This window comes from Ammospiza caudacuta, chromosome 2, assembly GCF_027887145.1.
Source record: "Ammospiza caudacuta isolate bAmmCau1 chromosome 2, bAmmCau1.pri, whole genome shotgun sequence".
Lineage (NCBI taxonomy): Eukaryota > Metazoa > Chordata > Aves > Passeriformes > Passerellidae > Ammospiza > Ammospiza caudacuta.
The window spans coordinates 1,232,167-1,250,317 of NC_080594.1; the positions used below are offsets into that span (position 1 = coordinate 1,232,167).

The 18,151-nt window shown below is 53.5% G+C and overlaps 1 protein-coding gene across 1 annotated transcript in view; it reads right to left on the reverse strand.

The window, feature by feature from the left end:
• The window catches only part of TIAM1 (TIAM Rac1 associated GEF 1), a 142,876-nt gene extending 135,118 nt beyond the window's left edge, over nucleotides 1-7,758 (reverse strand). The window contains exon 1 of the mRNA XM_058824750.1: nucleotides 7,647-7,758. The gene's annotated coding sequence lies outside the window, so the exon portion shown is untranslated. The remainder of the gene's footprint in view (nucleotides 1-7,646) is intronic.
• Between the last annotated feature and the right edge of the window lie 10,393 nt (nucleotides 7,759-18,151).

Sequence of the window (18,151 nt, forward strand, 5' to 3'; positions counted from 1 at the left end):
TTTAGGCACCCCCTGGGACACAATAACTCCGTGTTACCAGCACAGTCAGAGAGCAGACAAGGGTAAGAATAGAAATTCTGGCAGGTTTTGTGACACTTCAGCTCTGCGTCTCACATGGCAGGTTCAGGAAAGACCTCAAACACTCATTTCCATTTGCTTTATCACCAGAGGAAAAGCAAATATTCCAGCACGGGAGCCCTGAAGCTAAAATTAAACCACAGTAATTTGGGTTCAGCACAAGTTGGGCCAATTCAGGTCCTGGCCACAATGAGAGGTCTCCAGCACTGTCAACAATTCCCGCTGGCCAGCACACAAACCAGCTTTGTTCTGCACTGCGAGCCACAAATGCAAGCAGCAGTAATTGCTACCAAAGGCAAAACACCAAAACCCAGCCAGGCCAGGCCAAACAACTCCCCAAAAACAACACAGCAAGGGACACACAGCTCTGCCATCTCCACTCACAGCCTAGGAAACCAGGAGGAAAACCCAGCACTGTGAACCCAGCAGAGCAGGGGGCTGGGGAGGAGGAGAAAGATCCTAAAAAGGCACTTGGTGCCCATTAGGAGCTGCTTAATCTAACATCCTGTTCATTAGTGCTGGAATTTCATTAGTGCTTTAAGGGAAAGAGACAAAACCAATCCATTCCGGCTGGAGCTGCACGCTCTGAGCCCCAGCAAGCTCATCCCAGCCCTGTGAAACCCCAAACCCACCCCTGCTAATGGCTCACCTTATTGTCACTGAGCCATCTCCCACTCCAGCCAGCCCCCATAAAAAAAGCACAGACATAACAAAAAGGGATTTGCACAACAGCAGCTCACTGGCCTGGATGTTTTTACATCCATTGAGCTGTGCATTTCGGCGTTTCATGGTGCTGGCAGGTGGTTCTGCCAGCTCCAGTGCCCTCCTCGCAGCAAAGGGGCAGCATGAGGCTGTCCTGCTGCTGAACCCACAGAATAAACCAAGATTTATGGGAAATCCCAGAGCCAGACTTCACTGCCACACCTGCCAGGGGGTCAGGGGGACTCTGCCAGGACACAGGGATGGCCAGGACAAGGTTAGCAGAAACAAGGCAGGATTTATGTCCCAGGGATGGCTGGGATCTCTGGAGATCACCCAGCCAGCCCCTCTGCCAAGGCAGGGCCACTTACAGCAGGAATTTGGGATTTTGGGATGTCCCCAGAGATGGAGACAGCTGGGCAGCTGTTCCAGGGCTCCATGGACAGAAATTCTTCCTCAGCCTGAGGTGGAACTCGTTGTGTTTGAGTTCATGGCCATCACAGACACCAAACCCTCTGGATCAAAACCCACTGCCACCTCCTGAACGCCTTTCTACAACATGAAGTGGAAAATTTAACTGCACTCAGCTCTCTCTGCAGGTTTTTTAACCTTTTTGTGTTCCTGCACATTTTAAAGTGCCTCTGCAAGTGCCCAGACATCGGGGAAGGCTCCTGGAGAAGGAACAAGCTCACGTGGAGGCCCCCAGCGAGTCCTGCAGGCAGGAATGCAGAAATGCAGAAATGCAGAAATGCAGGCAGGGCACGAATTTGGGCTGTCATGGAAGCTCCAAAGAGCTCAGAAACCCGTGAGGAGCTGGCTGGGTGCTCGGGGTTTCACACACACTTCCCAGCAGAGCTCATGGAGGGATGGAGAGCCCATTCCTCCCCAAACCAGGCTAAGATTTGCCTTAGAGGTTGCAAAGTGTGATGAGATAATCTGAACCAACAAAACCTGCCTGTTACAGCACTGGAAGGGACAAGCAGGGACTGGATCCCAGCAGGAATTGCCCTGGCTTGCTGAGCACTGCTCTAAGGGAGGCTGGGAAGCCACAGGGAGGGCTGAAACCTTGACAAACCTACCAGGCCACTGGAAACCACAAAAATTAAACGAAAATATATATATTAAAACTAAATATATATTTTTAAAATATATTTTCGTTTAATATACATATATTAATTTCGTTTTATATTATGTATATACATAAAATATATATATGAATATATACTATATATATTTTATATATCAGTGTATATATATAATAGATACTATATATTTTATATATTTTATATAATATATAATATATATGTTAATATAGAATATATATAATGTAATATATTTATATATTATATATATGTATATAGGATATATATTTAAATGTATATATAACGAAATTAATATATGTATATTAAACTAAAAAAATATATATTAAAAAAGGGGAGGTGGGAAATAAAAAACCCCAAAAGCCAAGCAAAACTTTCCTGATGCTGCTGTCTTTCTGCACGCTGGCTCCTGCGGGTCAGACAGGCCAGGCACAGGCAGTCAGGGGTTCGTGTTCTTGCAGAGCAGCGCAGTTGTAGCGGGAAAACCGCGGGTAAAGAATTGCAGCGCAGCTCTCTGGCACGGGGTTTTACATCTCCAGACAGGAGATGCTGTGAGTGAGAGATGAGAGATGCTCTCCAGCTGCGGTTTAACTGCAGCCCAGAGACACTGAGCTGCTCTGTAAAGGCAGCTCCTTTAGAGAGCACTTTGTGACAACAAAGGCACGGGGAACTCCTGTCTGACAGCGCTTTTGAGAGCCGGTCTGAGCGCTGATTGCCCTCTCCAGTGCCTGGTTTGGGGGACTGGGCCGAGGGAAGCAGTGCTGCCCCGCTGCCAGGCACACCAAACGAGCTGCCAGTAAAGCCCGGAGCTTCGGCGAGACGCTGCTGATGGGGAGGCAAAGGCGCACTGCCACACTCCCTGCCACCACAGCGGCAGCCCCGAGGTGTGCCCGATGTGTCTGGGATGCAGCTATTTGCAGCTGCTTTGAATCTACTCCGGGAATTTAAAAACAAATACATAAATGAAGTCACGACTGCTCCGAGCTGAGATGCACACACTTAATCAGCCCAGGTGTTTAAATTATTTATCCACGAGGAGGAAAGCTGTGCTAATGCCAGGCAGAGAGCAGACACAAAGGCTGTGCTCAGCAGCACGGAGCCCTCTCACGCACAGGGTGACCGTGGCCAGGGCTGTCCCCAGCCTCCGCCACTGCAGCCTGGGCTCTCAGCTCTCAACAGGGTTCTGCTGCCACCAGAAGAAAGGTTTCCCCACCGGCGGGTGAAATTATTGTTTTCAGCCAGCACAAAGCCTTAGTTAGCCCAAAGTTGGTACTTCGCCTAGCTGGAAGGGCAGAACATTAACACTGGGCTTTTTTCAAGCCCAAACCCAGTGTCTGGGGGAGAACACAATTCCTGAACTGCTTTGCCCCAGTCAGTGCTCAGGAGCAGCTGGAAGGGCAGAACTTGAACTGGGTTTTTTTCAAACCCAAACCCAGCGTCTGGGGGAAAACACAATTCAGGAATTGCTTTGCTCAGTGGCAGCCTGCCCCTTCTCATCCCAGCACACAGCAAAGAGCCTTGCATTGCCTCTCCTCTCTGATCTGAGCCTTCTCCTCCTGTCTCCCACCTGCCCAAGCTGCAGGGACACTGCCCAGCTGGAATATCCACAGCTCAGCCCACTGCAACCTTGCTCCAAACTAAAATCCCTTCCCTTGCTCCAAACTGAAATCCCTCCCACGCCCAAATCCTGGGCAGGAAAATCCTTCACCTCTCCTGAAAGCCGTTTAGGGAGCAGCTCAAGGCACTGCAGCTCCCTTCCAGCTGCTGTTTCCATCATTTTGTTTCCCCAGTCTGGGCAGCACACCAAAGATCACAAGGTTTGGGGGTTAAGTTTCATTCCAAAACCATCTCGTAGGAGAAGAATTCCTCCTCCATTTTATCCACGGGCTGCTGGCAGGGGGACACCAGTGGGACATGACATCCTGGGTAAATGTGAGGAGGAAAACCCTGAGCTGCTAATAAAAACGGAGAGGCAGAGCCCTGAGACACTCACTTTCTAATTCCTTTTGACACAGCCAACACTTAAAAGTCTCCGGGCTGAGTTTCCCCAAGAAACCCACACAGCACTTCACAAACCAGCACAGGCACCCAGCAGGTCCATTTCCAGGGGATGCTGTGCTTGTTACTGACACAACAGCGCTGAACAAGGAGAAACCAGCGAGGAAGAGACACACAGAGCTGCTGGGAAGGGACAGGGCTCTAACTGGGAGAGTGACCTGGTGTTATCCCAAGGCCCTTGAAATTATGCTCAGATAAGGTCTGGGAGATGCTGAGAGAGGGAGGAAGGAGCAGCAGCCAAAGGAGAGGGGAAGGAAATTAAAAAATAATAACAGAGCAGCTTTTGGCACCATGGCCTGCCTCAGGTAAGGGGATCCTGAACCCTACTCCTTATTCCAGCCTTCACTTGATGATTGTTTTCAGCCTTTGTGCACTGGTTTCTGTCACTAGTTCTGGTCACAGACAAGACCACAGAGCCCAAATATCCTCACAGAGCCACAGAATCTCCTGAGCTGGATGGGACCCACCAGGACCATCCAGCCCAACCCCTGTTGCTGCATATTCACCCCAACAATCCCACCCTGAGCATCCCTGGAGCTCTGTGAGCTCCAATTCCCAGCACAGCCCTCCCTGGCACAGCTCCAGCCCTTCCCAGGGAGCAGAGACTGGAGCTGCAGACCCCAGTGAGATATCCCTCAGCCTCCTCGCCTCCAGCTGAACATTCCAGGTGCCCTCAGCTGCTCCTTGTGTGGCCCCTCAGACCCTCCACCATCCTCATGTCCCTCCTCTGGGCACCCTCCAACAGCTTGAGACCTGTCTGATGTTTCTATGTCCAAAATTACCCCCACTCCACAGGGCACATGTCACTCCTTTTTGGGGTTTTTTTTTTTTTTGGCTTGGATTTTTTTTTTTTTTTTTTTTTTTTTTTTGTGGATTATTTGGGTTTTTTCATTAAAGTGCCTTTACCTCTGAGCATCATTCCTTCGGGGGCTGGTGTTCCCCATCCCAGTTTTCACGGCAGAGGCACACACCTGAAGATGATCTGCCCGGTCGTTCAAGGCTCTCAAACACACTCCCAGATAAGCACAGCTGTGTTTTTAACAGTAGCTGAGATTAGAGAATCTGAGAGAGGAAAATTTGATATAACGTTTCATGCTTTAGTTAACAGTCTTGCAAGACACAAAGCTGCTCCAGTTGCTCTGGAAACTGTAACTTGGACACAACCATGCAGATACATCAGCCCCCTGGCTATAAATGAAACCACTTTAGCAGCACTGCACATTTGTACGGCAAACATTTATTAAAGCCAGCGTCGCATCCCCATCCTCCTGCAGCCAGGGCACATCCCCTGGTCCCCCCAAAGCTCTGATTTCATTTCTAAGGGTGCAGCAGTGAAATAACAACCCCCAGGTGAGGGAGAGAGGGGAGGCACAGGTGGGATACAGCAACACACCCCAGCACCCAAAGGAAGGCTTGGCACACAAAGGGACACGGTGGCATGTGGGGCACACACTGCTGGCCCAGGAGAAGGCTGGGGATTCATTATCCCTGTCCCTGGAAGCTGGAATAGAGGAAGAGCAGGAAGACAGGGGGGAGATGCTCACACACGGAGTGGACATAGCACCACAGCAGATGCCAGCCACATGGGCTCCTCAAAAACGGGAATATTCCACACACCAGGCAGGCCCGAGCGCTGGTTGCTGTGGAAACCATAACTTTGAATTCAGTGGCTGAACCCCAGCGCTGCTATTTATACCCTGCTCCTCACTACAGCACGAGGAGCCGGCCCGAGAGCACAGCCCTGGCGCTCACCAACGTGGTTTTACACCTTTTACAGACACTGATCCCCAAACCCGGCACCTTTCCAATGCTCTTCATCACTGCAGGGCTGCACAACGCCAGGAAACACCAAAAAACCCAGCAGGGCCTTTCCTCTGCCAGGTAAGGCCAGGTGAACCCCTGCACAGACATGGGGCAGGAGTCATTGGATGTCACTGGATTCTACTCGGTCAGGAGCACTCAGAGGCACCAAAATTCAAACAGCAGCTCGTCTTGTCTGCCTCAAGGCAAATCCCAGCCAGCATCACCTGAGATGAAGCAGGGCCAGAGCCCAGAGTCAGTTACCATTACGGCATCTGTGCAAGAACTCCACAATATTGCCTTGAAAATCCCAGAAAGCATAACTGGGTCATTAATGCAACAACAACAGCAAGGCTGCAGAATAAACCGTTCTGGGGAGATTCCCTGCCACAACACGCATTTCCAAGCTGTGGGAGAAGGAAATGGCTTTTTCCTCCACGGGAATCACGATTTTGGGGCAGTTAAGTGGGAATGGGAGCGATGTGCCTGCAGCCAAAGCTGAGGGGAGCCAACCATGCCACATTCCTTTTCCACTTGCACCATTCCAGGCCCTGGGAGGGAAGGAACAGCCCCGTTCATTTTCCCCCAAGCAGGATGGAGGTGCCAGGGCAGCACGGCCAAAAATTGCGACCACAGGGTGACCATCCCCTTCCAGGACCCTTCCAGGACCTCTCAGCCCCCAAACCGGCGCAGAAGGGCAAAAGCTGGGAGGGAACCGCACCGGCCAAGGTCACTGACACCCTCGGGACCCCACGGGACTGTCCCATCCCTGGGAAGCGGCAGGGACAGCAGCTCTGTGCCATCCCACAGCAGCACCCGGGGCAGGGACAGCACGGGGACACAGCAGAGCAGCCCCAGGAGCTGCCAGGGCTGCAGGAAGGTGCTCCCGGTGGGACTGGGCCCTTCCAGCACAGGTGAGGGAAGTCCTGCGTGCCCTTGCTCAATAATTTACATCACAGCGCCGAAGTGTCATTGAAAACCACAGGAGCATTTTAATAACACGGGGAGCGGGAAAGATGCTCAGAGCACAGCACCCAACTCCACAGAGCTCAGCCTGCCCTGACCTATTCCAATACATTTTTAACCAGAATTTCAAAATTATGAACAACTCCCGCGCGTACCCACTCCGTAGCCCTGGTCAGCTTCTGGCAGCCCAGCCCTCGGGATCCGGGGGGACGGAAGGACATTGACGGGGAACAAGAGGAACAACAGGAACAACGTGTCACTTTCTGCCTTTGCTTTCGTGTCCCTTTCTGCCTTTCTGTCACTTTCAGCGCTTCCCAGGCCAGCGTGGTGGGGCTGGGAGCACGCACTGCCTCCTGCCACCCCATCAGCACCGCGTCGGTGCCAGTGCTTCGAGCATCCTCGGGGACCCCCAAGTCCTGCAGGGCACCGTTTCCCCGGGACCCCCGGCCTGCGAGCATCTCCCCGGACCCCCTAATCCTGCAGGGCAGGCAGCGCTTCCCTGGGACCCCCGGCCTCCAAGCATCCCCGGGACCCCCAACTCCTGCAGGGCACCGTTTCCCCGGGACCCCCGGCCTCCGAGCATCCCCGGGACCCGCGCTCCCGCAGGACCCCCGGCCTACAAGCATCCCCCCACCGGTGCGCGCCCCGGTGCCCGGGCGGCCGGTGCGGGCGCCTCCCGTGCCCCGCCGCGCTCAGCTGTGCGCGCCCCGGGCCGCTCCGCCGCGGTTCCCGGCGGGGCAGGCAGCGGGCTGGGGCTCGGCCCGGCGGGGGCATTTCCAGCGCAGCCCCGGCGCTCCCGGAGGCTGCGGCAGGGCGGGCTCGGGACCCGCCGCACGCCCCCCGCGCCGAGCGCAGCGGAGCGGGGATGGGGCCGCCCGCGGTGCCCGGGCGCGGGGCGCTCCGGTGAGCGCGGCGTTGCGGCGACGCGACCGGACGCGCACTCACCTGCACGGCGCCGGAGCTCGGTCGGTGGTCGGTCGATGGGCGGCAGGCGGGCGGTGTCGGGCGGTGACGGGGTGTCGGTGACCGGGTGTCGGTGACCGGGTGTCGGTGGCCGGGGGTCGCCGCCCGCCCCGGGAGCCGCTCCCGGTGCCCGCCGGGCGCCCGCGGCTCAGCGCGCGCCGCCGCCGCTGCCGCCTTAAGCCCTCCGCCCGCCGCGGGCGCCGCCGCCCATTGGCCGAGCCGCGCGTCAATCCGGGCCACGCCGGCCAATGGGAGGCGGCGGCGGGGCCTTTGGAGTCGGGGAGCCCCGTGCGTGACAATGGGCGCGCGCGGCCGCGGGAGGGGCGGGGCCGAGGGCCGCGGGAGCGCGGCGCGCGCCGGGGCTCGGCCAATCGCAGCGCGGTGCGCGCCGGGCGCGCGCGGCGGGCGGGAGCGCGCGGCCCCTCAGGGTCACTCGGGGCCCCCTCAGAGCTCCGCGGCCCCGGCACCGGCGGCACCGCAGCGCTCCCCGCCGCCAACCGCGACGGCAACAAACCCTCTCGCACCGTCCGGAGGAGTAAAAGCTTCGCACAAGGGTGTCTGAGCGCCAGACGGTGCTTTATTGTTGGCCAGGGGATGCGCGGCTGGAATTGCAGCAGACACGGCTACAGAACTTGTTCACCTATTCGTATGTTTCATCCAATAAAGGCGTTTGTAACTGACACAGGTCTCTTTCATGAATTAGTATTCTATCCTACTGGTTATTGGTTGCTTACGTCATGCTAATTAGTCCATATTTTTAGTCGTCTTATTATCTACTTCCTCCAGCAGGGCTTTTCCAACACATCTGCTGACTCCTTTTAGCATCTTCTTTACCTTCTGCTTTCTGCAAAGTGTCCTTGTGATCCTTAAATTCTGCGTTCCAGGTATTCGCACCAATCCATGTTCTTCTCCCAGGCTTTGGTCACTGGAGCACATCAGAGTTAGTTTATAAACAAGTTAAAGTTTTAGTCATTCTGCCCAGCTGTATTCCCACTAAAGTAGCTTATGACAACTTTGCTATATGCTGGCTAAGATAAATCTAAGAATAACACATGATAATTAACAGACATATTGGTTATGATTAATTAAAACAATTAATTTGAAAGTTAATTAAAGCCATTAACTAAAATGATAAAGCTCTATCTTTTCTGGCAATGCAGTGAGGAAATGCTTGAGGCACCCCCTCCTCCTTGGATCCTGGACCCTTTAAAATCCCCAGGACCAGGGCTGAGCTCTCCCCATCTCTGCCTCTGTCCCAAAATATGAAATGTGCCAAAATTCCCTTAAATACGGTATTTGTACACTTCCCAGCCCGATCCGCTGGAAAGGAGATGTAACCCCAGAAACAGAGAGCAGCCAGCAAGCTCTCGGTGATACCCAGGTGCTGGAAACACGAATTACCTGCCCAGATGTGGGGCTGGACGTGTTTCTGTGGTGTCAGACACAGGGGAGGTGGGCAGAGGACAGTGGGCACGAGGAATGCTGCACATTTTATAATGCACTAACAAATAAACATGAGCTGTGCCTGAACTGACAGTGGCTTTCAGCACAAAAAGCTGGGAGCAGCTCCCCAGCACCTCTGAAAGCCAGAGTGGGGAAATCCAAACCAGCCCATTGTGTATCTAATAAAGAATATTTATTTTCTAATGCTGTGTATTTGTTCTGCCTCTAGAAACCAAACACAAAATCTCAGATATCATTGATCACGTGTTGCTCGCAAATCAAGTCCAAATATTAAATGTCAGCTTTCTTCATCAAGCACTGAGTAATTAATGGCAGGTTTGAAACGGCATCACCACACCAAGCACTTCAGGCAGAGCATTTAATCAGCAGGAATAAACACACATACCTGATTCCAGGTGTGCAGGGAGTGCAGCAGGAGTCAAACGCCTTCCCAGGGAAATCCTGAGTTCGGGAATGACTGAGCTGCAAAAGGAGAGCCGTGTGTGACAGGGACACACAGGAGCAGCTCAGTCAGAAACAAACAATTTGGTAACTCAATAAACACCACCAAACTTAACTGGGGATAACCTGTGTGGAGGAGGAAAGCTCAGAAGCAAAGCTCTGTCTCTACTGCACTCCACTTGTTCAATTTTGTAAATAAAGCCTTTTCTCTCTTTGCAATACACGTTATTGTGTAAATAAAGCCTTTTCCCTCTTTGCACATTATTATGTAAATAATGCCTTTTCTCTCTTTGCAATTTCTCCTCCACACAAAAGAATGCTCCTGAGGGACAGGAACCACGCGGGACATTGCAAGTGGGAAGGTGGGCAAAGGGTTAAAAAAATAAAAATGAGGAAACTGTTCTTTCAAAAATATTGGTGGGCTGTGAGCAGTACAAGCCAGGCCATCCAAACTGGTTTGAATTAGGCCTTGTTCTGTGCTGGTGGAACACTTACCTTCCTGTCAGATTTCCCTGTAGCTCTCAGGAAATGTTCTCCCCAATCCAGAAAATGTTGCCTTATTTTTGCCTTTGAAAACAGGAACAACAAGGCAATAATGAAGGTTTCTGGATTTTATGTAAGTCACTCAGGTTGGTTGCCAGCTCCATGCACAGATAATGAGTAATCCTGCTTAGTTCGAATTTTAGTGAGGACAGTCTGCTTCCCTGAGTGCAAAATACCCATTAGGCCTCATAGTGCCTTGCAGAAGCTCTGCCAGGCTTCAGAAATCACAAAAATGCCTGCCCAGGTGTTCAGAAATCACAAAATGCCTGCCCAGGTGTTCAGAAATCACCAAAATGCCTGCCCAGGTGTTCAGAAATCACAAAATGCCTGCCCAGGTGTTCAGAAATAACAAAAACGCCTGCCCAGGTGTTTCTCAGCTGCTGTTTCTGCCAGGCCAGCAGAGGGATCACATCCTGTAGGAATATGGAGAAGAGGAGAAGCATTTGATGAGTTCTTGCCCAGGTCCCTCTGGACGCCCCATGCCGTCCCCCTGGTGTGTGACAGCAGCACGGAGCTCGGTGCCACAGCCCCACTGTCCTTGTCACCAGCAGAGACATTAAACAGCTCTGCCCGAGCACAGCAGTGGGGCCAGTGATCCCCAGGGACTTTTCCAGCCCAAACCATTCCATGATTCCATGAGATGTACAGATGTACAGATGTACAGCTGCTTGTGAAAGGCACAGGAGAGAGCACCTGGCTACATCCCTAGCCCAGAGCTTTTCCTCCTCCTCAAATATTGATGTTTTCCCGATTACCTGCTGCTGATGGGAAGGTGGCTGTGCCCGTGTGCTCCTCTGAATAATTCATTTAAATGATTAAAGCCACACACCAGTGCCCTTTAACTCACCAGTGGGTTACAGCATGGCCTGTCCAACGTGAGGGAAGCACTGGGAAGCATTCCCAGCGTCCCAGTGCTTTGGGAGAGCAGTGTGGAGAGCACAACCAGCACCAGAGGTGGCAGAGAGCCCCTTGTCCCACCTGTGTGTCCGTGTGGAGCGGGGAAGGAGGCAGGAATTGCAGGAGGAGTGGGCAGCAGGGCAGTGAGCTGCCCTTCCATTTATCTGTATTTCTGAGCCCCATCATCAGCACTGCTTCTGCAGGGCCTGTGAGCAGTGGGGTCCCTGCCTTGCCTCCAAATAAACTCATTAAACCAACAGGGCAGAGCTGGGCTGCTTGTACTCCTGCTACCTGTGGTGCCACTCACTTCAAAATCCTTTTTCCCCAGACAGATTGGTTTCATGTTCATGGGAGGGGTTTTTCTGTCCTTATGGCCCTTGTTTTTATCACAGTCTGTGCAAGATCCATGTAAAGATCTGCTCTGTGTCCCCAGAGGAATTAGAGCAATCATTTCTAGCCACGTGAAAGCTTTAGATCTTTTTCCAGACTAGTTGTTTTCAACCCTTGCAAGGCAGAATCTGTCCTGCACAAAACGATGAGCTATCCTCCACAGTTCCTGTGGGACATGGAAGGAGGCCTTTTTCCTTTTTCCTTTCCTTTCCTTTCCTTTCCTTTCCTTTCCTTTCCTTTCCTTTCCTTTCCTTTCCTTTCCTTTCCTTTCCTTTCCTTTCCTTTCCTTTCCTTTCCTTTCCTTTCCTTCCCTTCCCTTCCCTTCCCTTCCCTTCCCTTCCCTTCCCTTCCCTTCCCTTCCCTTCCCTTCCCTTCCCTTCCCTTCCCTTCCCTTCCCTTCCCTTCCCTTCCCTTCCCTTCCCTTCCCTTCCCTTCCCTTCCCTTCCCTTCCCTTCCCTTCCCTTCCCTTCCCTTCCCTTCCCTTCCCACAGTTTATGTTCTCACACAATCCAAGATGCATCGAGGTACCAAATTTACAAAGCTAGATGAAAAAGGACTTTTATTTTTGTGGAGCTGATCAGCCTACATCATTCCTTCCCTTTGCTTCCTCAAACCTCTCACTCATAAGAGTATTTTTGTTGTTTTTTGGTGGGGGGCTTCTTGGGTTTTTGTGGGTTTTTGTTGCTGTTTTTGTCACTCTCAATTTTATAGTATTTGAGAAGCACTGAGGGAGGCAGAGCCTGTCCCCCAAACGTGGAGCAGGGGCGCCATCCTGTGGCGTGCCTTGACAATTGCAAGGAGCTAAAAACCCCGACCTGCCCGCAGCAAACTGCCCCAAATTGTTCATTTTGTCCCCATCAGAGCCCACGCTGAACCTGAAAAAATGTAAGAAGCAACAAGTTGGTTTTATCTCGTGTTGAGCAGGTTTTTCCTTTTCCTATCTCTGTTTTCTGTGCAGATTAGAGCTCAGCGTCTGAAGCAGCGCCCAGAAAGGAAGGCCACAGGATGGCGCCCGTGCTCCACGAATGGATGGGCGGTGCGAGCAGCAGGGCTGCCATCCTGTGACTCTCCCTTACAACTGCCAGCGCCAAAAAACCCCGAGCCGCCCGCAGCAAACAGCCCCAAACTGTTCATTCACACTGCCCCTTCTGTCCCCATCACAGCCCACGCTGAACCTGAAAAAAATCTAAGCAGCAACAAGTTGGCTCTAGCTTGCGTTGAGCAGGTTTTTCCTTTCCTGCCTCTGTTTTCTGTACAGATCAGAGCTCGGGTCTGAAGCAGCGCCCAGAGATGAACGCCACAGGATGGCGCCCGTGCTCCACGAATCACACACCCAACCGTGGAGCAGCGGCGCCGTCCTGTGCCGTTCCCTGGTAATTGCCAGGAGCTAAAAACCCCGAACTGCCCGCAGCAAACTGCCCCAAATTGTTCATTTTGTCCCCATCAGAGCCCACGCTGAACCTGAAAAAAATCTAAGAAGCAACAAGTTGGCTCTAGCTTGTGTTGAGCAGGTTTTTCCTTTCCGGCCTCTGTTTTCTGTATAGACAGAGCTCAGTGTCTGAATCAGCGCCCAGAAATGTTCATGCCATGGGGGGAGCTTGTGGCTCCCCAAAACCCCTTGCCGGGGGTGCAGCCAGGGGCAGGAGGAGAGGAAAGGGCCGGGAGGCTGCAGGGAGGAGGATCTGGCTCTGCAGAGGTGCCTGGCACAGCAGAGCAGGGCTGCACCTGGAGCTGTGTCAGAGCGATCCTGGGCAGAAAATCCCGGCTCTCCAAAGCCTGGCTTAGCCAGGATCAGAGTGGCAGGCTGGGATTAGGGAATGACCGCAGTCAGCGCTGCTCTCCAGCTGCTCCAGCTGCAGACAGAGCAGCACTGCCAAGCTGGGCATGGTGGCTGCCAGCCAGGGACTGTCAGCAGCCTTAAACTGACCCCTTAAAGTGTCCTGGCTTAGCCAGGATCAGAGTGGCAGGCTGGGATTAGGGAATGACCGCAGTCAGGGCTGCTCTCCAGGGCTGCAGACAGAGCAGCACTGCCAGGCTGGGCACTGCCAGGCTGGGCTCTGCCAGCCACGGACTATCAGCAGCTTTAAACTGTCCCACCAGGCTCATGTGCCCACCTGGATGCCCCAGACTGGCAGGGCTGGACGTGGTTCAGCTTCTGGAGACGGCACAGCCCCTTCCAGAGCAGCCCTGCAGGCACACAGGGGTGCTGTGAGCACATTTTGGGGAGCTGTTCCAGCCCCTGGAGCTGCAGGGATGGGGCTGCCCTGGGTGCAAAGTCTGTGGGCTGCTCCTGCAATGCACTTCAGCCCCTTGGCACGGCTGGGGACTGCAGGGAAACTTCCACACAGATGCAGGGCACTCAAATATTAATGAATAAATGCTCCACAGTGCCTTGGAGCTGTATGGAGATTCGTGGCTGGTGCATTTTCCAGCTGCATTCCCACTCATTAAGTGCTTGTGTTAAAGCAGCACCTCGAAGCTTTGTTTCATTGTGGTTCCCAACCATCCAGAGCTCCCAGAGAACAAGCCACGTGTCTAAAACTCCAAATGAAACCACATCTTTATTGTTCTGGACACCTGCCTGTTATATTCTGCTTGTCCTTCCTGCTTTCCTGCAGAAACAGAGCAGTTCACCCTGTGGTAGTGTTTATTTTCTAACTGCGCAATAATGAGCATTTTCCCTGTGGTTTTGTACTTTGCATCTCAAGGATTACCCAACAGGGCTGGGTTAAACCCAAGGCACCTCTGCCTGCCACCTGCTGCACCACTGCCCTGTGCACGAGGCACAAATGAGAGTGCAGGGCACTTTGTGTCTGAAATAAACCCAAAACGAGCCCTGGATCCTCCCTCTGGCACACGCTCACCCGGGCTGGCATTCGCAAAGTTTTCTGTTCAGTTTAGTTGCCACTGTAAGAACTTTCACAAATAAAAACCTGGCAATCCAATCTAACACCAAGCTTTTCCTTCTCGTCACTGTGAATGAAATCCTTATCCAGTCACGAAGCATGGCAAGGCACGGGGGTTTCTCTGGGTTTCGGTGATGTTTACCAAGTTTATATTTTGAAACATATACCCCATAAATATAACTCTGTGTTTATGCACAGACAGGCAGTGTTTTGGTTGCATTCCTTTAGGTGCCTTTCAGTAGCTAAAATAACATTCCTGAGAGTGTAAACATTTTGAGAGACTCTCACTCAAAAAAAAAAAAAAAAAAAAAAAAAAGAAAAGAAAAAAAAAAAAGAAATAATATTTTTCAGATTGCTTTCTGGACAGTATTCTGTCTTTGGCCAGCTCCAGAAGGGACATTGCCATGCTCTAGCTAACAAACCCTTTTAAACTCCAGCTCAGTTCCAGTTTGCTTGCGCTCATCCCTCCGCGCCGCAGCAGCAGCTCCGGGATCCCTGTATCCCTGTTCCCCTCCATCCTGCCCTTCTGCGGGCCCAGTCCCACCCTGTTCCCCTCCATCCTGCCCTTCTGCGGGCCCAGTCCCACCCTGTTCCCCCCATCCTGCCCTTCTGCGGGCCCAGTCCCACCCCGTTCCCCCCATCCTGCCCTTCTGCGGGATCAGTCCCACCCTGTTCCCTCCATCCTGCCCTTCTGCGAGATCAGTCCCACCCTGTTCCCCCCATCCTGCCCTTCTGCGGGCCCAGTCCCACCCTGTTCCCCTCCATCCTGCCCTTCTGCGGGATCAGTCCCACCCTGTTCCCCCATCCTGCCCTTCTGCGGGCCCAGTCCCACCCTGTTCCCTCCATCCTGCCCTTCTGCGGGATCAGTCCCACCCTGTTCCCCCCATCCTGCCCTTCTGCGGGCCCAGTCCCACCCTGTTCCCCCATCCTGCCCTTCTGTGGGCCCAGTCCCACCCTGTTCCCCCCATCCTGCCTTTCTGTGGGCCCAGTCCCACCCTGTTCCCTCCATCCTGCCTTTCTGTGGGCCCAGTCCCACCCTGTTCCCTCCATCCTGCCTTTCTGCGGGATCAGTCCCACCCTGTTCCCCTCCATCCTGCCCTTCTGCGGGCCCAGTCCCACCCTGTTCCCCTCCATCCTGCCCTTCTGCGGGCCCAGTCCCACCGTGCCAGGCCGCTTGCAGAGGGGCACGGAGGATTTGTGCGGGCCCCTCGCGGCCCCGGTGGACGGGACCCGGCAGGATGTCACAAAGGATGAAACCCTCGGCGGGCAGGGCTCGGCAGACGGCGCAGCTCTCACCCGCAGCAGGGACAAAGTTCTGACCGACACCCGCCCCACACGGCCCCTCTCCCTGCTCCGAGGCTCGCGTTTCGGGTTCGCCCGGCTCGGGGGGCGGCACAGCGAGGGCGAGCAGCACGAAGATGAGCTCGGCTGTGCTGCGAGTGAATGTGCGTTTGATCTCGCCCGTTCCACGCAAAGGCTCTCCCGCTGACTCTGCGTTAATCGCCAACCCCCCGCACAGCAGCAGCGCCTCCCCTCCTTCCGAAAGCGGGCTTTCCACAGGTTTGCGGGGAAATAACCATTTCCACAGCACGAATTTCAGCAGCACAGAGTAAGCGCCCTGTGCCAGCATCCCCCCGAGGCAGGAGTGGCTTGTATTGACCCTGCAATGCAGGAATTGTTCCTGACACACAGCGGGATGGACGTTCCAGCTCGGTGCTTTCCCCACAGAAGCACCACGGGCAGGAAATGGGATTTGTTTGCACCACGTGTATGGTTGCCACGGGAAATGCAACTCTGAAATTCCCTCATTTTTAACTCGTATAAAATCCCACGGAGGAATTGCTCCCTCAAGGGCTTTATCCTTGCTCTGGGCCAGCTTTTTACAGGACCTAAGGGCTGGGATTTTTGCTACTTTGTCACATTTTGCTGAGAAGTTTATTAACTTTTCTCTGCACAGTTTATGTTGCTGTTAACCTCCATCACGCAGCAGTTATTTCATTCTTTAAACTAAAAAAGATTGGCGGAGAACCAAGATGCCAAAACTGCCTTTAAATTGGCAGATTAAGAGAGAATCAAGATGCCCAAACTGCCTTTAAACTGTAAGATTGGGAGAGAACCAAGATGCTTTCTCTTCTCTTCTCTTCTCTTCTCTTCTCTTCTCTTCTCTTCTCTTCTCTTCTCTTCTCTTCTCTTCTCTTCTCTTCTCTTCTCTTCTCTTCTCTTCTCTTCTCTTCTCTTCTCTTCTCTTCTCTTCCTCTTCTCTTCCTCTTCCTCTTCCTCTTCCTCTTCCTCTTCCTCTTCTCTCTGACTCTGATACTCCGGATAACAAAATAATCAATCACCATTTGATGTGGCACGGTCAAATGATGATTTTTGCGCTGTGAAACTCAGTTGCACTGGGGGTGTGGATTTTCTCACCTAATGGCAAGATGTAAGAAAATGAAGGAGTTAGAAAGAAGTGTGTGACACAAAACCAAACCAAACCTGCCCAGCTGGGGCAGCCCAGGATTACTAACGCCATCAGCCTCTGAAATTACCCCTGGTTATTTCACTTCACCTCTGAAGAAAGCTGACACATCTGGCTCCTGTCCAGCTGTTTGTGCCACATTTATGTGGGAGCACAGAGAAGGGCACATCTTGGAGCTCACTGGCAGGGAGGAAACAACAAACTAAAGAAAACATCGGAGCAGCCTTGGAGAGCAGACTCAAAGAGAAAGCCCTGCAGCGAAGTAAAACGAGATATTTGCATTTTTTAAAAGTTTAGAAACCTCTTTAAATCATGCAAGGGCCAGCTGGAGGACACTGGAAGCTCTCGTGGCGCTGGAGCAGGCTCAGGGTGCTGTGCTGTCCCTGTTCCCTCACAAGTGACTCCTCTGCAGGCACAGCAGGACTGACAGACCCTGCAGGACTGATGAACTCCCACGACTTTATCTCTCCCTTCCTAGATAGGAAGCTCTGGCTGCTCTCTTCCCAGCATCTTCCCAGGGTTAAGCTGCAAATCCCAATGTGTGTGTCTCTCTCTCTCCGACAAACGGCCTCCATGTATTTATTGGCTCAAGCTCTTTTCACCTGGTTTGGTGCTCTCTAACAAACAAATCTCTGCTGCAGTAATGTCACCTGAGCCGTGACTCTGGTCTTTGTTGTGTGTGAGGTGTGAAACAACCACAACCTCTCTGCATCCTTCCCTGGCCTGATCAGGGCCCAAAACAGTCACTTAAAACCACTTGGGCTTTACAGAAATCAATAAAACCCCATGGGCAGCAGGAAGGGGGGATTCTGTCCCTGTGCCCAGGTGAGACCCCATTGCAGAGCTGGTGGGGACAGAGCAGCAGCACCTGGAGCTGCTGGAGAGAGCCCAGAGGGGGAAAGGCTCCAAAGCGACACGGAGTGGGTTAGAACTGGATACGGGGAATGAGGGATTGTTCCCGGGGAGGCGGCAGCGCTGGCACAGGTGTCCGGAGCAGCCCCAGGTACGCTCCCGTCTCTGCCATTCTGCTTCAGGTTCCGAGCAGCGCCGGGGCCCAGCGGCTCCAGCGACAGCACAGCGGCGGGGGCGCCCTCTGGCGGAGAAGGGGCGTAACGGGGACCGGGACCGGCATCGGGACCGGGACCGGGATGACAGCAGAGCTCCTCGGGGGCGGCCTCACAGCCGCATTCCAGTTCGGGATGGGAGCGGAGCATCCGCCCGCAGCCCGGCACAGCTGCGGCAGGAGCGGGGACACCGCGCTGCTCGTCGGCACGGCACGGCCCGGCACGGAGGGGACAGCGCCGTGAGCCGTGCCGGGAGCAGCACCGCCCTCTCCGCTCCCGGTCCCTCTGAATCCTTCCCGGTCCGGGTCCCGACCC